A 23,934-nucleotide genomic window follows, 5' to 3' on the forward strand; every position below is an offset into this window, starting at 1 on the left:
TCTCTCTCTTCCTCTCCCTCTCCCTCTAGCTCTCTCCCCCCCCCTCTCTCTCACACACACACACACACACAATCATGCATACATGCACGCGCACACACATAGCAATAATAATCACGTGCTGGGATTGCAGGCATGGTCCACCACAAGGACCACTTTTATAAGCTGCTAACTTGAGACTTTCTACTTGCTATCCAAGTACTCTATGGCTCACTCTGCAGTCCCAGCACAAATATAAAGATGCTTAGGGCCGGGTATAAACGATGGTGGCGCACGCCTTTAATCCCAGCACTTGGGAGGCAGAGGCAGGTGGGTCTTTGTGAGTTCGAGGCCAGCCTGGTCTACAGAGCAAGATTCAGGAAAGGCACAAAGCTACACAGAGAAACCCTGTCTTGAAAAAAAAAAAAAAAAAAAAAAAAAAGATGCTTAGGACTGCTTTCTGTCCTAACCTATAGAAGGTGCCTTGGAATCTGAACACTGGTTTTCCCCCATATTAGCATTTTATTTATTTAGGACACCAGCATTCCTGTTTTATATATGCTCTTACTGATCCTCAAAGTAACTTTTAAAGTAAGCAAGAGGCTTTCAAACTGCATATAGAGAATTCATAGAGAGGAAGGATTGTCCCATTCACAAGTAGTAAGAGGATTTATGTTCATATGAGTCTTGAAAGGAATACTGCTTTCCTCCAGTGACATATTTGTCCATTGTAAACAATTGAGAAAATTCCACATGAACTAGCATGGGACTAGCAGAACTACAGGAAGCGAGTAAAAAGTAATATAGACACAGAATTAGGCAAGCACAAAAGTGGGAGCCAGGAGCAGAGGTGTTTGGTTCCCAAGAAGAGGCACTGTTACGTCTAACATTCCCTCTGTCCCTGAAAGCAGCACCCTTGTGGTTTGGAGGAGCCTTCTCCAAGTCTCTACAGTAGTGACTTGGAGTACATTCCAATGTGACTATATATGGGCATGGAGGAGTATGACAATCACATGCTGTCCTCACTCCCTTCAAGATAAGTAGGCAGGTCTATGCAAGGTTCTGGTGAAATAAATGCTGGTCTGAGATTCATAGCTGCTGTTTTCTGGATCTAGGCTATAAATTATGCTAAATACTGGGCTCCTTGCCAAGCCTGTCTCAAACTAGAACTAAGGGGAGCCAAGAAGAAAAGCCAGTGACCTCTTGTGATACCCATCTCTGGCTGTCATCCACCAATGAATGGCTCACTTGTGAGAACCTCCGAGAATCCTTCCATTTCTGAATAGGCCACTTGGGATGTTTCCTATGTGAACAACAGCTCACCTACGTCTATGCTTTGCTGACTTTTCTATTTATAACTCAGAAATGAGTGTCATTCGGGGGGAGAATGAGTCTCTAGTCAACAGAATTCACTCAGAGTCCATCAAATCCATCATGATTCTGTTTAATTACCTCTATGTGCTCCCTTCTCACCTGCTAAAATATTGAAGTCATAGATTTAGATAAAAATCCCCCTCGGAAGGAAGTCACCTTAGAATAACCTTAGCATGTCTTTCCCTGACAGATATATCCCAGGATTATGGAAGTGTTCTCATGATTAGCAGACCATAAAGAACTGATATCTTCTCCATTTCCAGTGTGGCTATCCATCCTGGCTTGCTCAGGGAAGTCATAATGTATGCCTACCTTCTCTTACCTCATTATCAGCTCAACCTCCTTTGCTCTCAAAATGAATGCTCATTGTACAAGCTATATGTGCCAGCTGGGTCTACTGGTTCTACTGAAGCCTCACTCATCATACTGATAGGTAACTGGATTGACTCAGTTCTCTGTATCAAAATACATACAGTGTCTTCCTAGCCTTTGACAAAGAAGCTACCTGAACAATTGTTTTTCTAACTTAACATCTCTGATACCATTGGGGGGACTACATGGGACCATAGGCCAGGAAGGGATGCATTTACTTCATTAAGAAATAAATGTTTCTTTTTTTCTTATTTTGGGTTCACTTGTCTGCCATACTTCTAGATTCCATAGACTCATTTTTGTTCCAGTTGCACTGATTACCATTTTTCTACTATATGGTAATGACGAAGGCACTGCAGTTGTGTACTCAAGGAGTCAACAAACAATTCCCTATATCCAGAGACATCACAGTGATACCTCTTTCCCACAGATCTAATGCAATCAAGATAACAGACCTTATCTTTTCTTCTTTATTCTCTAGTGTCAATATATCCATCTTAAACCATTTATGATTTATAGAATATATTATTATAGCTCAATATATGGCAATAATAAATGCACTAGAAAATTGTCCCCAATATCATCTATCTATATATCTACTTGTTGATATAACTAATATATATATATATATATATATATATACACACACACACACACACACACACACACACACACGCACGTGCGCGCGCACGTGTGTGTGTGTGTGTGTGTGTGTGTGTGTGTGTGTGTGTGTGTGTATGCTAGCTAGTTATATGGCAACCTGACACAAGCCAGAGTCATTTGGAAAAAGGGACTCTCCATTGAAAATATGCCTCAATAAAATTTGCCTATAGGCAAGAGCATTTTCTTAATTTGTGATTAATGTGGACACATCCAGACCATCTTGGGTAGTGACACCATTTGGTGTTGCTGATAGTCCTGGGGGTCTGGAAGAAGGCTTGCAATTTGAGCAAGCCACAGAGAGCAAGCCAGTAGGTAACACTCCTCCATGGCCTCTACTCCTGTTTCTGCCTCCAGGTCCCTGCCCTGAATTCCTGTGCTGGCTTCCCTAGTGATTTAGTTATAAGATGTAAGGGGAAGGAAGTTCTCTCCTCCCCATTACTCTTGGGCATGGTGTTTTATCACAACAACAGAAAACCTAACAATGACTACATACTTTACTTTTTATCATCATGTGGTCATTATCCCTTCAGCATAGTTTTATTTGTATTCTTCATGAGGATTCACCCTTTTAGGTAAAAATTGATAACTATATTGTCAATTAGAAAAGAAATTCCAGCTGGTATATATCAAATGTTCATAGGCAGCATTATTCACAATAGATGAAAACAGGAAACCACCAAAAGGTCTACCAACAGCTGACAAGGTCATGAGATACAAAATGCTATCACAGAAAGAAGAGAGACATCTATACAACTCAAAACCATCATGAATTCCAAACATGTTGAGTTTGAGAGACCGGGTATGGATTTTCACATTTTAGCTTTCACATTTTCACATTTGGTATTTTATGTACTAGGTAGAAAAGTATGGAGGCAAAATTACTAAGTCTCTTATTAACTCTTAAGATTCCAGTTATCTTAGAATTTTCTGGCTGATGGCTGCCAATAGGTAGCATTGTTCTCTTTCTTTCCTTTCTTTAATTTGGTTAATTATCAGAGAAGTTAGAGGATTAAGGCAGGGTTTAATATGATGAGCACATTGCTTGAAATTTTAAAAAAATTATTAAAATACTATAATTCAAAAAGAAACATAACTAAAACATGGACTAAGAAATGTGGTAAGAATTCTTCCCTCCTGCCTTCCTTTGTGATGTGATTTTGACAATCTTGCCTGAAGAACCTACCATCTGTGTCTTTGACCTAGGCTAACTTTCACAGTAGCAGAAGCGATGGCATTTGTTCTGAATACAGTGAGTGACTCTTCTGTCCTACCATCTTGCTCAGCTGCCAGGTGACCTGGGTTTAGGAGCAGCCATTTCATCCAAGGCTATCCATCCCAGACAGCCTTATCTGAGGGGGGATGTGCCATGAGCAGAGAAGGGCATATCAGACCTCTAAGATGTATGCACTCTGTCTGGCACACAGGAGGAGCTGGGTCTACTCCGGTGGATAAGAAAATCTTATTCTCTTACTTAATTCTCCAATTGTACATTGGATAAAATCCAGATCCCACACTGTGACACACAGAACTCACGTGAGGAGTTCTCCTCTAATCAACATGTTGATGCACACAAAACTCAGCCATGTGCTTCTGCCCTCTCTTCTCACTCTGGATCCCTGTCCTGTTCACTCTGCCCTCTCTGTATGTGTGGAGCCCTATCAGGATGCTATCCTCCTAAGTACTAGTAAATCTATGGCAATTTCATAAGCTTAATTTCACAGGCTACCAACTGGCCACTCTTACGTCTTCTTCAGATGTATTAAAAACACTTATTAACTGACGTAACCTGGAGTTCTTTTTATTTATACTGTGTGCCCTCTCTGAGGATGTGAATTCATCAGAAGAAAAAAACTAAACAAACAATTTTGGGTGTGTCATGTTCATTATCTAACAAACTAAATGTAACTCTTTAGCTTAGAAAATAATACAACAATGATACATAAAGAGTGAATTGCTCCATCTCACTAGCTAATAAATCATAAAAATATCCAACTATGGGACTGAGTGGTTAAATGCTTGCCAGGCCAAGGTCAGGTGGGGCGATGGCTCAGTATTTAAAAGTGTAAGCGAGACTAATGTTAGTATAGAAATTTGGTTCTCTAAAACCCACTTACAGCAAGCTTGTAAAACCAGCTGTGTTTGGCTGAGAGACCCTACCTCAATGAAAAAGAACTGTCAAGGATGACTTCATATGTTAATCTTATTTTTCCACACAGGTGAAAACAATCATGTATGTATTCAAACCACACACACATATGAAAATGGAAGAATAAAAATAGCCGTGTCCTCCATGTTTCCTGCATTAATTCACCCTATATACAGTGGCATCTGAGACCTTTCCTGCAGTCTGAATTTTTAGTTTCCTAACTGCTACCTCTGCATCAGCCTTGCATTAAGAAATAAAGTAAAACCCCTTGTAGTTCAAGGTACAACTGGATAAGATGAGGGTATCACGTGACTTGAACTGATTAGACGCTAAGGTCCTCCCAACACTGGGATGCTGGACACAGCACAGAATACCAGAGAGGTGCCTCTAAAGGAAAATACTAAGTGGTGAGGACACATGTCCCCTCTTCATGGCTCTCAGATGGCTGAGCTTGATTTCTACATCTAAGTCCCAGGCTATATTGGAGTTCCATTCAGAGCCAGCAACTACAAACAGGATTTTCAAATTTTCCCTACACAAAAATGAGTAAGGCATGGATTTGGACATAAAACATCTAATATTTTAGTGTTTTCTAATCTTATATGAGCTTTCAGTCAATATATACCGTGCAAGCAAAGCTTCTAACATATGATATGGATCACATAAATAAGATAATTTCAGAAGACATAGTAATGAAAGAAAAAAAACACAGACATTTCTTTAATCCTAGAATGAATTTCTTCAGAAAGACACCAACAGGATAATTGGACAGAACAGAAGGCAGTGAGAATATTAGTATTCATAGAGAGAGAACACAAAGAGCTCTTGATGCTAGAATAACAACACATACAGCCACCAGCCGTGATGCTTGACAATGAAATAAACCCCAAAGCTACCAAAATTTTGTAATTTAGAATTGAAAAATGTCAAAAAGTAGAACAAGTGAGCAAGACAGAAATAAGTTTGACGGTCCTGTTAACACAAACAAACATGATAAATGGGGAAATAAAAAGTGAAAAAGGACAGAGAATTGGCTGAGTGATTGAAAGTGCATGCTGTTCTTCTAGAGGACCCAGGCTCAGTTCTCAGCACCTAAACAGGGACTCACAATTATTTGAAACTCCACTTCCAGGGTTCCCAACCCCTTCTGCTTGCCTCTGTGTACATGACATGTACATGGTGCACAGACATACCAGCAGACCCACACATATAGAAAATAAAATTTTTAAAAAGTGAGAAAAGCTAAAAGAAGAGAGCCGAGCACAGTGGCTTATATCTATCATCACAATACTCAAGAGGTGAAGGAAGTCAGATTACCGTAAGTTTGAAGGCCCTGATCACCATCACCTGATCAAAGACAGCCTGTGCCACAGAATTTCAGCCTTTCTTGAAGCCAAAACCAACCAAGCAAACTGATATGGGAAAATAAAGGACAAAAGGTTAACAAAAATTGCTAAGGTTTTTTTTTTCTAAGTATCAAAAGACATGATTTGTAAATTTAAGGATATTCAGTTCAGTGTAACCACGAGGCATACATATTCTGGGGGCAACATGTTACACACAGCACATGGAAAGAAAAACACAAATCACAAGCAAGGATTATTAAACATCTCAACAGAGCTACTAAATAAAAAGGAATGGACAAGCAATGATGACATTCTGGGGTTACTAAATTTGTTTGCAGACAAACTCGGAATACACACATCGCCATAACTCAGGGTAGAACTCTTAGAAAATCATAGTAGGGTCAGATCCACCAAAATAAAGACACAAGTGAATGAAGTAGAACCTTCATGAGATAGAACCGGAACCAACCAAATGGGAAAAGTGGAAAAAGGGCAGTGAGGCCGGGCAAGGTCATTGCGGGCCTGTCCGTGCAACAGACTGAGGTCTGAATCAACCAAGTGCATGAAAGTTTCCAGGAGTCTTCTCATCAGACAATATAACATTAATTACTTATTATGTAGAACTAATCCAAGGCATTTCAGTCACTCTGTTGATGAAGGAGGATTTCATCAAGACACATGTGCATGCCCAAAATCCTTAAACAATACATACATTTTTAAATGTCCATGTATCAAACACATGAAACAATAAGGAAAATAGCACTCTATGAAGGCTATCTAAAAAAAATAATAACAAAACCAATGTAATATTTGATGAGCTAAGGTTCAGTGTAGAGTCAAGTAAGCCATAGATATTAGGGTCAACCCTGAGGTATATATATAGGAACTGCTTTCCCTTAAAATAATAACCTTATCCTCTGTACACCACAAGGAAGTTGTTTTGTGACTGACTGCTAAATATGTGTCTCTGTGCCAACTGCCAAATGTGCAAATTCTTGCCACAGTCTGACACTTCAGTTAGCAGGGTTTCAAACTGCGGAAAGTGAGGTGCACAGCCAACATACTCATACCGTTTCCCCCCTCCAACCCTGAAGCATATGGTGTTCTGATTTCTTTTTGTATCGCTTGAAAATTCCAGGCAAGCGTATGTGTTTTGATCAAATCCTCCCTCATTTCTTCCCCTCCAATTTCCACCCTTTTCCAGACACTACTTTTCTCTCTTGCATCCATGTGCTTTTGGCTTTTTAAAAATGCAGCGAGTCTGCTTACTGCTTTTAGAATGTAGGACTGTCTTAGCTACCTGGAGGAAGGGTAGCCTCTCAGGGGCTGCATCCCTAATGAAAACAGACTCTCCTCTCACCCTCAGGCATCATGAGCCCCTCCCAATCCATGCTGGAAGTTGGACTGGCTTGATTATGTGCAGGTAATGACAGTTGCTATGAGCTCATGTATTCAACTGCCCTGTTGTGTCCTCATAAAATTGTTTTGCTGTAGTTATCCAGCACCTCTGGGTCTTATTTTTACCCATTTTTTGATGATCCCTGCACCTTGGGGGGGGGGGGTGTAATGCGAGAGGTCATGTGATAGTCTAAACACCTTTTACATTTGTTATTTTCTTAATTAGGCTACACTGAATTTTATCATTTGCTCAATTTAATTACCAGTATTTTAAACCTCCTGTGATACAGTGGCTTTATTTAAATTATAACCGACGGTTTCAAATCCTAGGTGACAGTGGCCCTCATTCATATCTAATCTAAGATCTTTTTTTAATTTTTTATTTATTTATTTATTTATTTATTTATTTATTTATTTATTTATTTATTTATTTATTTTTTTGGTTTTTCGAGACAGGGTTTCTCTGTGTAGCTTTGCTCCTTTCCTGGAACTCACTTGGTAGCCCAGGCTGGCCTCGAACTCACAGAGATCCGCCTGCCTCTGCCTCCCGAGTGCTGGGATTAAAGGCGTGCGCCACCACCGCCCGGCCGTGGAGAAACTCTTTTCCATTCTCGATATGTTGCCATCTGGTGTGAGTCACACCAAGGCTTTGGTGATACCGTTAAGTGCCCAAGTCCATGGCGCTGTCAGGTACTGTTAGAAGGTTCAGAAGGTAGGGCCTACTCAAGGGAGGTTAGGCTGTGGGCACATCCATTTGTGACGCTGGAGGCCTAGCCCTTTCTTCTTTAGTTTTTCTTCCCAGGTGCTGTGATATCAATAGCTTCCTCTCTATTGGCTCCTATCCTGACCAGCACATCACTGAGTGAAAGGAAACAGGAACCACCCAACTTGGACAAAAAGATCCTTAACTGTGAGGCAAGATCAGCCTTTCTCCCCATAACTGAATACCGTGGGCATTTGCTACTGTAATAAAAGGATGGGATTTTAAAAAACAAACAAAAAATATCTACATGGTGGGATTTACCAAAATAGTAGTGGACTTGGCTTCTTGACTTTCCTTTGCCACTCAGTATAAAACTCCTTTCATTTGTCTCTGGCAGCTTTGCATGAGTCTAGCTTTGTGAACTATGGATAAAATGGGGGAATCTAGGTTCAGTTATTTATTTCTGCCTCACAACAATAGAAAGCTTTATTGATGAAACAGTTACTAGTCAGCTCCGGGAACTGATTTTAAGTAACGTTTTAGATACACAAAGTAAAGAAAAAAACAGCAGTAAATACATTGAATTTTAGCCCCAGTATCACTAAGATACTTACTTAAACGTATAATTATGAAAGAACAAATTACACTTGACAAAAATTTAAAAAAAATTGTTTTTACTCAAACATTTGACTAATTTATATTTCAGTCAGAATGAAGCAAGTAAAGAGATTTCTTTTCCACTTTCCCTTTGTGTCATTCTATTCCCTTGCTCAATAACTGATAAGTTAACCCATGGGTTTGAAAGCTAAAAAAGATGGAATTATCCTTTAAGATGTCTTTGGATTTTATAAACAGAAACTTGCCTCTTCCTGATCTTTAACATTTCAAGTTTTCTTACAGTCCACACGCTCACCATCCTCTTTTAGGTTTCCTTCAGTATAAACGGAACTCAAAATCATGAGCAATTTCTTCCTTCCTATCAGATCTGTGGCCTGCTCACAATGCTTAGCATTCCTGCTCAGTCAAGGACCACACAGCACACAAGAATCTCTTCCTGCCTCTCACCGCAAGTCAAGTGTCCTTTAATATTTTAAGTATAAATTATCTAATTATAAAAATACTGGCACACAGTGGAAAGAAAAATATTGAATTACTTTTTTCCTTAACTTTATTCTTTTCATTTTATTTTTTAAAGGAAAAACATATTAACATATCCAACAGCAGGTAGTATCTCTGGGGTTTGCATATCTGCATGGAAATGGCTTACCTAGCACAACTCCTGCTCCACATTAGTATTCAGAAATGGTGCTGTTCGTCTGCTCTAGTTAAGGAGGCACCTTCTTTCTCTGGCTTGTATAGGAAATGTCTTTCAAAAATTATTTGATTCAGTGGAATTGGAAGTTAACATTGGAGTGACAGTCTCTGATGTATGATCCTGCACAGTGTTGGGAAGTAAGTGCATTGAACAAGGGACCCATTTCCCCAAAAGGCCTCCATTTTCACCCTTCATCATAATGGCCAGAAGCTTAACTTCTGATTGCTCAGTTAATGAGGTGCACCACAAAAAGGTGTGCATTTAATGAGAAATACTAATTTCCAAGTATTGAACAGTATGTGCCTTATTAAACAGTAAGAGAATGCCCATATTTTGAATGAAAATAAAAATCAAATTCTTCCCTATATTAAGTTATAATATGAATTTAGAAGGCAACCACAATTCTGTATTCTGAAACACCACTTAATATCCACAAAGTGCCTTTTCCTATTAAATTTATGACATCCAATGAACTAACATGTTTTCTGACAGAAAATTCTATGTATGAATGCATGTCAACATTAAGAGCATTTCATTTGAAGAACTGGTAAGCCAGAGCTGATTATTATTGATAAGAATATCCTTTCATTTTTATAACTAAGATAATAGAAAAATTGATGACCTGAATAATGAAACTATGTTTAAATCTCAGCCTGCAGAAAAATTAATATAACAGTATTTAGAAGTCATATGCTGCCTCATCTAATTTTTCAATCACACTATAATGCAGTTGAATTTGAAAATAAGGCATCAAATAGGTGGGTGTTTAGTTTCATCTTATTTTCAAATTATTATAATTGAAACAATATCTATTACTTGCAAATTAATATTCAGAATATATTATGTAAAGCTTAGTAGAGTTATGGGACTTAAAATATTTTCATCTGAAAACCTACCTACCTCTTACAAAGTTTGTAATGCTGTTAGGTAGAAAATTTTTTACAGAACAGTACACCTCATTAACTGAGCAATTGTGAATTAAGCTTCCAGCATTATCACGATGTAGTGTGAATATAGACAAGGGTTTTTCAGAAAAGTGCTTGTTCTGTGAGTTTATCTTCAAATATTGCAGGATGATATTCCAGACTTATAATGACGAGAGCAAGAGAACAAGGTCCCGTACTAGCTTGGTGTGGTTCTTCATAGACATTGACATGTGGCCTGCAGCATTCATTTCTGCAAGTGGAGGAGAAGCCAAGGTTCACCCCTGACTTGACGACAAGAAGTTCTAATTTGCATTCAATATACCAGGCTACTTTTACTGATTCTCCACATATATTTCAAGTCTTTTTGTTTGTTTGTTTGTTTGCTGGTCTTTTTGTTTGTTTGAGACAGGGTTTCTCTGTGTAGTTCTGGCTCTCCTGGAACTCCCCCTGTAGACCAGGCTGGCCTGGAACTCAGCTATCCATCTGCCCCTGCCTCCTGAGTGTTGGGATTAAAGATGTACACCACCATCGTGCCAGCTTTCACAGTATTTATTTTTTAAAGTAACTTTTAAGATGACTCTGCTACATGAATGTGCAATCTCAGCACTCAGGGAGAGAAGAGAGAAGGACTGTTGAGGACTCAAGACAGCCTCAATCTAGACAGTGAGGTTCAGCCCAGGCATCTCTACATGAAGAGGTACTTTTTCTAATTGAGTAAATGGATAAATAAATCAATTAATTTTTACCTGCAAAGAACATTATGAATTTTGCATTGGGAGGACATTAATAAGTTATGTGAGAGGGGTATTTGAACATTTAAGCTACTTACTCAAAGGCATTGATTCATCCTAGTAGTAGGAATGATTTTAGAAGACTTTCACAATTTTCCTGCAATACCATGATTTCCCCTCAGCTTAGCACATTTTAAATTTGACAGTGCATGAGTCTCCACAGAAAGGACCTTGAAGGAACCTCACTGGATTAGAAGTTAACCATGTCTCCTCTATTTTTTTCTCTGAAATTTTCATTATCACAAGTACAGGAGATAGGATTTACTAGACTGAATGTATATAATTTGTATATAATATTGAGCTCTGAAGAAATGATTGAGGAAAGTAACAGGCATTTCTACAGATTACTTAGTATTTTCTTCAATGAGGTACCCAATGACCTCAGAATATAAATGTCTCCTTAAGTGGAATCTGTATTTCAAAACTACTTTGATCAGGGAAGAATATATTTCTGTTAACATTTTATCTTTAACATACAATTTTTTTTCTGCATTTACTCAACTTTACTAATTAGTACTCAGTATACAAAAATAGTGGGACATTCTTACAATCGACCACAATTCTATGTATGTGTGAAATCTCATCATCCATCCTTTTTATTTCTACAACTGTGAACCTTGTGTCCAAATGACAAAAATCACTATGCATTTAGAACAATGAAGTAGGATCATCTATTCATGCCATAAAGATAACCATTTAGGATCAAATCTGCGGACTTTGGATACCTTGGAATTGAGAAACTCCTAAGATTGCTCTCTTTCACATTTAAATGACTCTAAGGAACCTAGTTATCACCACTATAAATTTAAAATAAACTCCTTTGAAACACAAATGAATGTATGCAGACTTTTAACTCACCATTATGCTACACTAAGATTCCATTACTATCATATTATTACAATTTTGTATCTCATTGATTTATTCATGTACTACTAACCCTCTGTTTTGACTCTTTCCCCTTCATTCACTTCATCACTATATTTCTCTCTTCTTATTTTAAAATAATTATATGCAAGAAGTTGCAAAAATTAATATATAGAGAGAATAATTACCTATCTGTCTCCAGTTGTTCCTGACATCCTCCAAACTAAAGGGAAATTACAAAATATGCATCTAAAAGCATATGTTAATCTTTATAAAACCTCTAATATACAGAACTGCATTAAAACATCACAAGTTTAAATATTATGTATGCATTCTAGTCATATTTACCTTTTGGGTTGTCTTTTAAAAATTGTTGGAGCTATCTAATCATTGTAATGGATACCGCTCAGTCATACCATAGATTTTTACTTTCATTTTGAAGTCACCTTTTCTGTGTTAACTCTCTGAGCCTTCTTGCTGTTCCTATCATTGCCTACCTCTACTCTGTTCCTTCATCTTGAGCACATCTTGTTTCATGCAAATTTTGCTTTAGATGTGACATTAACAGGCACGATCAATGGTCATGATAAACTGATCCATGCAGCATGACCAGTGCTAAGAGGTGAGGTGCCTGTTTCCACAGCAAAAGATACCAAATGCATAACAAGGTGCACAGACAGGATTCAAAGGAGAAGCTTGGGTAATCTCTAAAGTGATAACTTATGTCCTCGTAAATGTTTAGAGTTAAAGAAACAGTGTAAACCATGCACAAAGTTCTAGAAGAAAGCATAACTCGTTCAAAGAACAGAGAAAAAAGTTCAGTGTTGCTGAATCTTGGAAAGAATGATGGTATAGAAAGATGAAGTATGGAAGGAGTTTGTGAAAGCCACATGAAATTATTAAGTGCTTTAGGCTTTACCATAGTAGCAACCAAAGCCTTTTAAAAGGTTTCAAACAAGGTGATCAAAGTCATACTTTAGAATTATCACTTATCTATAGAGTGGGCAATGAAGGCAAGAAGACCAATAAGGACTCTCATTTAGTATTACTATACATGTGGGCATTGAAAGTGGTTTCAAAATTCTTAAAAGTCAGTTCAAATTATTTTCTTAAATGCATTTTTAAATGATGAAACATTGTAACACTGAACATACTTTTGGAATGTAATGCCTTAACACATGCTAACACTGTGTTATTTTTAAATCAGAATGAAACGGATTTCTCCAAAAAATGCTTTTACACACATTGGACTCTTCATCACTCTTTACAGCCAACAGTGAGGGGCCCAAACTTCATCTCACTGTCTACCCACAAGTTAACCCATTGATCAGCCTTTGTCATAGAAAACAAGGAGAAAGCATTTGTAGTAACATCTATTGGAGATGTCACATATAGAAGTTAAGAGATTAAGTCTTGTCCTCAGTTGTGTGTGAGAGGGAGAAATATGTGGCCATGTACCACACTGAATTACACCAATACATGTGAGGTCCTTTTGTGAAATTTCTATTTTAAAGACAATAAAACCTCTAAGGTTTTCTGGAATTTGGTATGCCATTCTTCCTCTAGCCAGAGTTCCCTAAAAGTCAAATTTTCTGGAGAAAAAAATATTCTACTTGTTATACAAATTCTGCTGTTTTATAACAACTATTCAATCAATATGAGGAAAGATGGGAGATGGGCAGAGTCTGCATGTGGCCTGTGGCTGTTTCCTTTATGTCTAAAATCTCTGAGGCAAAGTGTAGATCAGGTTGTGTTTATACAAGTGAGTCTCCTATCTTTTTTCTTGTTTAGAAACAAAGCAACATATTCTTTTTTGTATGCATTACTTTTCTAAACTTTATTTATTTAATTTACTTATTTTACATCCTGGCCACAGTTTCCCCTCTTTCTTCTCCTCCTGGCCTCACCTTCACCCCCACTCTGTTCCCACCCCCACCACACCACTCCAATCCACTCTCCCTCTATTTCTAATCAGGAAATGATAGGTGTTCAATGACTATCAATTCCATGAGTATCAACAAACATGGCATATCAAGTTGCTGTAAAACTAAGCACCTCCCCATGTATTAACACTGGGCAAGGTGACCAGTATGAGGAGTAGGTTCCCAAAAGTCAGCAAAAGAATCAGAGATAGCCCCTGTTCCCACTGATAGGAGTCCCACAAGAGGACCAAGCTACACAAGTATAATGCATATACAGAGGGCCTTGGTCAGTCCCATGAAGGCTTCCTCATTGTCAGTTCAGACTTTGTGAGGTCCTATGAGGCCAGGCTAGTTGATCCTGTGAGTTTTCTTGTGCTGTCCTTAATGCCTCTGGCTCCTACAGTTCTTTCTCCCCATCTTCTGTAGGATTCCCAGAACTTCACCTAATGTTTGGCTGTAGATCTGCATCTGTTTCCATCAGTTGCTGGATGACTCCCCTCTGATAACAATTGGGTCAGGCACCAATCTGGTCACAGGAAAAGGCCAATTCAGGCTACATATTCACTATTACTAGGAGTCTTAGCTGTGGTCATCCTTGTAGATTCCTGACAGATTTTCTAGCACCAGGATTTTACCTGATACCAAAATGTGACCCCCTTTCCAGTAGCCTTGTTCACTACTCTCCCCCTCTGTCTATCCTACCCCACCCCTTGCAACCTACAACCTGATCACTCATGTCCCCATTGCCACCTGCCCTTAGTCTAGCCATAAAATCTCTTCTATTTCCTCTTTCTAGGGAAATATAGGCATTCTCCCATGGACACTCCTTGTTACCAAGCCTCTCTGGGTCTATGGATTGTTAGCAGTTATCCTTTATTTTACAGCTAATATCCACTTATGAATGAGTATGTACCCTGTTTGTCTTTCTCAGTCTGGTTATCTCACTCTGTATGATTTTTTCTAGATCCATCCATTTGCCTTCAAATTTCCTGGTATCCTTTATTTTAACAGCTGAGTAATACTCCATTGTGTAAACATACTCCATTTTCTTTATCCATTCCTTGGTTGAGGGACATCTATGTTCTTTCCAGGTTCTGGCTATTACAAATAAAGCTGCTATGAACATGGTTGAGCAAATGTCCTTGTGGTATGATTGATCATCCTTTGGGTATATGCCAAAAGGTAGTATAGCTGGATCTTGTGGAAGATTGATTTTCAGGTTCCTGAGAAACCACCACACTGATTTACAAAGTAGCTGTACAAGTTTGAACTCCCACCAGCAGTGGAGGAGTGTTCCCCCTGATCCACATCCTCTCTAGCATGAGCTGTTGCTTGTATTTTTTTTATCTTAGCCATTCTGACAGTTATAAGATGCAATCTCAGAGGCATTTTGATTTGCATTCCCTGATGGCTAAGGATGCTGAACATCTCCTTAGATGTTTCTTGACCATTTGAGTTTCTTCTGTTGAGAATTCCCTATTTAGATCTGTATCTCATTTTTAATTGGATTATTTGGTTTGTTGATATATAGTTTGAGTTATTTATATATTTTGGAAATCAGCCCTCTGTCAGATGTGAGGTTGGTAAAGATCTTTTCCCACTCTGTAGACTGCTGTTTTTTTTCCTATTGACAGAACAACACATGCTTTATAGTTTCTTTGAATTTATCTATCTGAGTCTTGAAAACAAGGAAGTCACCATTTAGGTTGCAGATGCAGGTAAATATGTAGAATTAATTTTACGTGTTGAGCACAGTAGTAATAAGGACATTCAAAACTATTTCTGCAAATCAAACAAATTGGGATGTAGAAATTCACTGTTATTTATTCAGTGTTGGCTGGTTTGTTTCTGTTAAATATTCTCCAAATAATTAACAACAAAAGACAATTATGAAAGAATTGTACAGGCATGGGCTTTATGAAAACAATCAACCTGAACTGGCAAGATCAAGTCCTGCTAATGGTTATGGATTATTTAATTAAATATATCACTCAAAGAAGTCATTTGGTTCATAAACTCAGTCTGCCTCAAATCTAGATGGTTAATGGAGGAGGTTCTGCTTGGCAGAGGGTGAAACTGAGCACTTAACAAGTGATCATTACCACAGAGAACCAGACTCTGGAGTCAGTGGTTCACAGTAGTAAAGGGCAGCTCTAAGAGCATACTAGTACTATGTCCTCAATCTTCTGTACAAACTGAAAGGGGGAACAGAGCCATAGATAGTTAACAATAGGATAGAAAGATGTTTTGTCTGTGTTTCTTAAAATGCTCTCACATTGAGAATAGGACTCTCTAAAATAGAATGTATGCATAAGATTTGACAAGGTTTTCCTCAATTCCTCATCACTGATGGAAAAAAATAAAGTATGAAACTTGAGAATGAAATAGTGCTATCTACATAAAATTCGCAGGTTAAATATATTAATGAATAATATTTGGTGTTGATTAAACCCATGGAACACTTCTTCATTGTAGATAAGATTTGAGAAGTACACAACAAAACAAAAAATAACTATTTACAAATAACAAAATGAATAAAAAGGTTGAAAATTGCTTTGTCTTTTGAATGAAGCTGTTCTTAGACACCAAATGAAAAGAGGTGGTTCCATCACTACCAACTCTTAGATGTGTCAACTTTAACAAGTTATTGTACAAACAGTCCAGAGAACTGTGTCAGACAATGGGCATTGGACTGCATAAAAATGTTAAACTTGGTCTTGTTGGCCAGGCTCTCTACATTGCTATTTATGCTTTTATATGTCAAAAGGACAATAACATCTGGTGTTTGTCCAAAAAGGGCTGAGCTTCCACTCATTCTTGAACTGCCTAGTTCAAGACTCTTACTCCACTGCATCTTTTTCTCAGTCATTCTCTCTGCCACCTGGTCTGAGGTTTGGCCATTAAGAAACATTGTCTCTTGAAGGTCGTGAAAGTTCTAAGATTTTTCTGGTTTTATTTTATTATTGAAAAATCAGAAGAGAAGAAAGTGAGAAATGATTGGTCATAGGAATTGAAAAAAAATTCAAAGTGAGAGAGAGAATTCACACTCAACTCCAGGTGCATATCTGTCTGAAAAGACATAATTAGGCAAAACTCTTTATGAATCTCACAGGAAAAAACAAACTGGAAAAAATGTCACATATGAAGTGGATGCATACCTACTTTAAGATCAAGTGAGTTCTAATAGGATATTAGCATAAATATAGGCCCAGGTAACAATGAAGTTGTTTATGATAGGTAGAAGGGATTCAAAATTAATGATAAAGAAACCAGGTTAAAAAACATTTGAAGTACCTGGAAAAAGTTATGATGCATTTTTTAGGAGGTGAAATATGGAATTTACAAAGGAATATGCTTGTAGATCTTTTTCTTTTTTTCAAAACCAGCTGCATTCAGTATAGGAAAATAAAACAACTAGGAGTTGGTAAAAGATAAGAAAAATGTTGCCTGAAAAGAAAGTTTATTTCCCAGGGTGGCCTACCAGTGGGTAGCTTTGCTCATAATGAGTATAATAGTGTATATTTTCATATTCAATTGAACTCTATGCAGCTTCCATGAAATACACAACAAATGAACAAGAGCCGAGCTCCAGGTTTTTATTTAATTCAACATTGCATGAATATTAAATGTAAGCAGGGAATTGTAAATGGCAACGGGAGGCTGTGCTGCAGCTAAATTGTGATGAAAACACTGTGGGGAAATTTTGGTCCCAATTTACTACTTAAGGAGAAAATTTATGTGAGTAACAATCGAAGACTTTTCAAACACCCTTCATTTGATGGTTATCTACCATGCCCTGCTGTTAAAAGAGGCCTTCAATTCCTTCTGGGACGTTTCACATGGATCCTGTTCCTAGCGTGGGTCTCTGTTATACCCCCAAGTGACATCAGCACACCCACTAGGAGAAAAGTAGTGCCGTTGTTGACAGGCACCTTTCAGGGATCAGCACAGTGCTGGGCACAATAAATATTAGACGATAAAATGTACTGTTCACAGCAACCAGCATTCTGATGTAAGAGGGTCCCTCAAATAGAGCTTCTGCCTTGGCTGATTATCCTGTGTCTCCTCTACTACCAAACCCGAAACTGTTCTCATTCAACTCACCAAACCATGTCCAAAAGTACCTTCCCAGCTGGGCTCTGGTGGCACACACCTTTAATCTCAGTACTTGGGAGGCAGAGGCAGGCAGATCTTTGTGAGTGTGAGGCCAGCCTGGTTTACAGAGTGAGTGTCAAAACAGGCTCCAAAGCTACACAGAGAAACCCTGTCTCAAGAAAAACAAACAAACAAAGAACAAAACAAAACAAAAAACTAAACACCTTCCTGAAATGACCTATTTTTCAGAAAATAGTCACCCATACCATAATGCCTTGGTGAAAGCTGATTGTTAATGTTCTGTCTCTTTTATCCTGTGGATTTCTTCTTTAAAGTGACACAATTCAAGTTATGAGCAAGATTGTAACACCACCAGCATACTGGATATTGGTGTAGACCTTAAAATGCATTTAGTATTATATTATTCAATGAGCATATTGTCAATACAATGAAATATTTTGAGGCAAAAATAGTCTTACACTTTTTTTCCAATTTTTTCTGAGCATTTTGATGAACATTTGTATCTGGACCCATATAGAAACTGTTGTATGGCTTGGAGAGAATTCCCTGTGAGTGTAGAGTATGATCTCCTGTCCCCTCTTGACCTGCCATTTGTATGACTCCCATTCAACTGCATTTTTCCTCAGTCATTCCTTCTTCTTACTCAGGTTGATCCATAAATACATGGTTTTGGTATAAAAAATGGTTTTCTATGCATCTCAGCATAAAGTAAAGTAAGGTACTGTGATAAAGTAAGGTAGTGTGGTAACTCCAAAATCAATAGGAGAAAACAATTCTGATTCTGACCAAACTGCTAATTCTTTTTTTAATTATTTTTTTAAAATGTTATTTTACGAGAGACTGCCGAGCCGCGTCTGTGTGCCGCCACCCACTCCAGACACAGAATATCCAGTTATGGATAAAAATGAGCTGGTGCAGAAGGCCAAACTGGCCGAGCAGGCTGAGCGATATGATGACATGGCAGCCTGCATGAAGTCTGTAACTGAGCAAGGTGCTGAGTTATCTAATGAGGAGAGGAATCTTCTCTCTGTTGCTTATAAAAATGTTGTAGGAGCCCGTAGGTCATCTTGGAGGGTCGTCTCAAGTATCGAGCAAAAGACGGAAGGTGCTGAGCAAAAGCAGCAGATGGCTCGGGAATACAGAGAGAAAACTGAGACGGAGCTAAGAGACATCTGCAATTATGTACTATCTCTTTTGGAAAAGTTCCTGATCCCCAATGCTTCGCAAGCAGAAAGCAAAGTCTTCTACTTGAAGATGAAGGGCGACTACTACTGTTACCTGGCTGAGGTTGCTGCTGGGGATGACAAGAAAGGAATTGTGGACCACTCACAGCAAGCATACCAAGAAGCATTTGAAATCAGCAAAAAAGAAATGCAACCAACACATCCTATCAGACTGGGTCTGGCCCTTAACTTCTCTGTGTTCTATTATGAGATTCTGAACTCCCCAGAGAAAGCCTGCTCTCTTGCAAAAACAGCTTTTGATGAAGCCATTGCTGAGCTGGATACATTAAGTGAAGAGTCCTACAAAGACAGCACGCTAATCATGCAGTTACTGAGAGACAAGTTGACATTGTGGACATCGGACACCCAAGGAGACGAAGCAGAAGCAAGAGAAGGAGGGGAAAATTAACCGTCCTTCCAACCTTTGTCTGCCTAATTCTAAAATTTACACAGTAGACCATTCATTTGTCATCCATGCTGTCCCACAAATAGTTGGTTTTTTTTTTTTACGATTTATGACAGGTTTATGTTCCTTCTATTAGAATTTCTATATTTCCCATGTGGTTTTTATGTTTTAATATTAGGGGAGTAGAGCCAGTTAACTTTAGGAAGTTACTTGTTTTCATCTTGAGGTGGCCAATATGGGGATGTGGAATTTTTACATGAGTTACACACGTCTAGCATAGTACTTTTGGTACATTGTGGCTTCACAAGGGCCAGTGTTAAAACTGCTTCCATGTCTAAGCAAAGAAAACTGCCTACATACTGGTTTGTGCTGGTGGGGAATAAAATGGATAAATGGTTCCAGTCATGAGTGTAGTTGTTGTGGGTACTTTAAGGTGTGGAGCACTTGTGAGGCTGTGGTACACACACACACACACACACACACACACACACACACACACACACCCCTTGGATACAACTCAGGAGTGTGTGTCTCTGCGTGCACACTCTTGGCCACAGCTCCAGGAGTGGTCCTTAGATAAAGTTGTGACCCAGTTTACTCCAATAAGGGCAGAAACGGTTCACATTCCATTATTTGTAAAGTTACCTGCCGTTTGCTTTCATTATTTTTGCTACACATTTTATTTGTATTTAAATGTTTTAGGCAATCTAAGAACAAATGTAAAAGTAAAGATGCAGTAAAATGACTTGCTTGGTGGTCGCTGCTCCATGTGTATCAAGCACAGCGGTAAACAAAATCCCACGTATTTAACTTTTTTTTGTTTTGTTTTATTGCTTTTGTGATTTTTCTTTTTTGATACTTGCCTAACATGCATGTGCTGTAAAAATAGTTACAGGGAAATGACTTGAGATGACGGCGAGCTTTGTCTTAATGTCTTAGGAAATTTTCATGAACAATCCAAGCATAATTGTTAAGAACACATGTATTAAAGTTCATGTAAGTGGAATAAAAGTTTTATGAATGGAAAAAAAATGTTATTTTACATACCAACCACAGTTTTCCTTCCCTCCTCTCCTCCTGTTCTCCCTCCCCCACCTCCTTCCTACCCCGTCACCCACTCCTCAGAAAGGGGCAGGCCTCCCATGTGAGTCAACAAAGCATGGCATATCAAGTTGAGGCAAGACCAAGCTCCCCCTATCCACTGCATCAAGGGTGAGTGAGGTACCCCACCACAGGGATTAGGTTCCAAAAAGCCATCTCATGTGCCAAGGACACATCTTGGTCCAACTGCTATCATTTTAATGGGCAAGTTAGAAGTAAATTGGATTTTACTAGCAGATGCAGAAATGAAATCTTTTCTTGGGACTGAACACCTTGCTGATGGTGACCCATTTCTTTCTTTGTACCATTACTGTTTCATTAAATTCAGGATACACTATTTCCATGTCTTCTCATCTGTAAACTCCCTTTTTTGAAGTTCTTTACCCTTTGAAACCTGATCAGATTTGGCAAGTTACTCAGGCAGGAGCTGGAAATCGAAATGGCTTTACGTGAGTTTAAAGCACAAAACTGGGCATTGAAAAAAATCAATCACTCTTTAGAGTGTATCATGATGTGTATCACATAAAAGAAGAAGTTAGCACACCAATTCTCTTTTGTAGGAACAGAAAATGAGTTAAAGATAAATTCCCATCTCTTGTCTCTACCTAGAACACAAACTATGATGTTTTTTGTATGTAAGAATCTTATGTTCATTTTGTAAGGAATGACAAATTTATAAAAAGTATAAGTGGAAAAACAAAATAAAAGATAAACATAAAAGGTCTCTGTGTGTGTATGTGTGTGTGTGTGTGTGTGTGTTTGTGTGTGTGTGTGTGTGTGTGTGTGTGTGTAAAGCCTGTGCAAGTGTGTATGTGTATGTTCTCATAACATGCTACTTGTTCAGTTTGCCTCTTGGATTTAAATGTGGTTATTACAAATGCTTGATTTTCCCAATCTTGATATTTTAGTAATTTTGTGATATATAATAACTATACATAGCATTTGGGAACTGACTGAAATTGTTCATTACATCATAGTTGTACATATAAATATTTTCTACATCTTTTTCACTGACCCTGACACAGTATAAAAGTACTATAGTTTGGGTAGCCATTCTGCCTTTGAGCGGCACCTCAGATATTTTCAAATTTGTGGAATCTTTGGGAAGTGCTTTAGGCAAATTTTAATGTGAACATATTTTCTCATCCCTGGAATAAGTGGCTATGGGAATGATTCTACTCAGTATTACCATTTACTGATTAATATACATATATAATAACTGTTATTAGTCATGATAGACTTGGTTTTCATGTAGTAATAAAGTACCCTACATCCTCATAGCTTTAGACTTCACTGAGATTAAACACAATACGTTTGTATGTGCTATGCAAGAGCAGCAAGTACTCGAGTTCTGAGCCATTGCTCCACTTCCAGTATTATGTTCTTACACACTTGCCTCGCCAGACTTCTTCAAACTGACCTTTGCGGATGCTGTCTTGTAACACGATGGTCCTGGCAATTGTTCTCTGAATAAACAGCAGTAAACCCTTCATCTCTGATAGCACCTTGTAGCTTAGGGCAGAAGCCACCTCCGTGGTCCTGCCACCACTGTTTGTAGTCCAGCCTGGGCTGCAGTTTCTCCTCAGCAAACCTCCCAGGCTGGCCTCAAACTCGGGATCCTCCTGCTTCTGTCTCCTTTAGCAAATCCTAACGGCATGCACCACCACAACAAGCTGCATGCAGCTCAGGCCTGAGCTGGGGCTTGTAAGGTCACAGGCAAGTAGCTTCTTTGAGTTGGGTATCACCACACTCTGCACAAGAGCAAGTCATCTTGCCTGAACCATGCCATCAGATACTGATATCGAAATAATGGTGTCTAGACCCAACATGGACACTCACCAGTTCTTCCTTTCTCCTAAAACTTTTAAAACAACTTTATTTATTTTCAAAATTCTAGAATCTTAGAACTAGAAACAGGATTTATATAAATTGGCATTTCTTTTCTTTTTTTCTTAACAATCCAGTAAGAAACCATTTCCTCTAGCTCAACAAAGTAAATATGATTAAAAATATGTAAAAGGTAACACAGATAAGTCTAAAGGTTACTAGTTTGAGAGTAAAACTGACAGCCAAAAAAACCAAAGTGGGAACAAGCAAAAGGAAATTTCTAATATTGACAGGGAAGTGGTTTCTTTTCTCCCCTGAAAAAGTAAAGTTCTTCCTAGAAGAGGGGCATGTAAACTCAATAAGATAAATTTGGAATATTAGACATGCAGAAAGAGAGAGATTCAGACACAGACAGACAGACAGACAGACAGACACACACACACACGTATAAATTAGAGCATAGAGTTTAGTCAGTAAAAGCCCTGTACCATGTTAAAAATGACTAAAATGTGTCTATTCAGAATATCAAGGAACCATCATAATTATCTAGAAATGTGTAATTTCAACCTTTACACAAAGGGAAGAGAATTTTCCCAAAGAAGCAAATGGAGTTTTTGGGTAATCCTTTTGTGTTATAATAGAAAGCCCAGAAGAGTCATGGCAGCATTCTATTTAATAATAATGATTAAATATAAACACTGGTCATCTTGGAAGACGTCCAGTTTTCAAACATCAGGAAATTCCAATTATGTTAGACCAATAGGCTACAACTAAACAGGTTCATAATAATCAACAGAGGGAAGAGGCCAAGCCATAAATAGAGAGAATAAAGAGAGAAACCAGTTTGGAAAAGGACAGGGAGGCAAAGGATGTGTCCTTCTGGAATATAATCAAATCGCTTTTGCAACATAAGGAATTAGAGGGGTTAGATAAATGTATTAATGTGAGGTGCTGATCTAGAAAGAGAATCTAGTTGCAGCAAAGCATGGTTCTTGTTTGGAGGTGGTCTAGATCAATTGGTGGCTAATCTCAGAAATATATAAAAAAGTTATTCTTATAAAGTAGATGTTTCTTTTAGTACTTTACACAAAACAGACACATAGAAGTGTATCCACTGGCTAATAAAGTTTGTGGCTGCATATGAAAAAAAACTGTAAAAGTTAAAGCATTTTACTTCTTGGTTCAGTGAGTTAAGTACATAATATTTCAAACAGCATATTACACATTTGAAGTCAAGCACATTGCCAACTGCAGTGAAGTCAAGCATGAAAACATGCTATTTCAGTAATTAGGTATGAATATTAAATTTGAAACAAAATTAGTATTTTGGATGGAGAATTATACAAAATGCTACTCACAGAAGTTTTTATTTAAGTCCCCATCTTAAAAAACTTAATGTCTCAGCATCTTTTATGCATAACTTTGCTTTGGAAACAACACACTTGCCACGGACGGCAGGATTGAG

General features: G+C 38.1%; 1 protein-coding gene and 1 pseudogene across 2 annotated transcripts in view; one reads left to right on the forward strand and one right to left on the reverse strand.

Annotated features, from left to right (window-relative positions):
- Positions 1-23,934, reverse strand: part of Pcdh15 (protocadherin related 15) — a 1,435,956-nt gene that overhangs the window by 1,096,977 nt on the left and 315,045 nt on the right. The window lies entirely within an intron of this gene.
- Positions 18,754-20,286, forward strand: LOC102920818 (14-3-3 protein zeta/delta pseudogene; annotated as a pseudogene).

The sequence above is a fragment of the Peromyscus maniculatus genome, chromosome 21, assembly GCF_049852395.1.
Source record: "Peromyscus maniculatus bairdii isolate BWxNUB_F1_BW_parent chromosome 21, HU_Pman_BW_mat_3.1, whole genome shotgun sequence".
Lineage (NCBI taxonomy): Eukaryota > Metazoa > Chordata > Mammalia > Rodentia > Cricetidae > Peromyscus > Peromyscus maniculatus.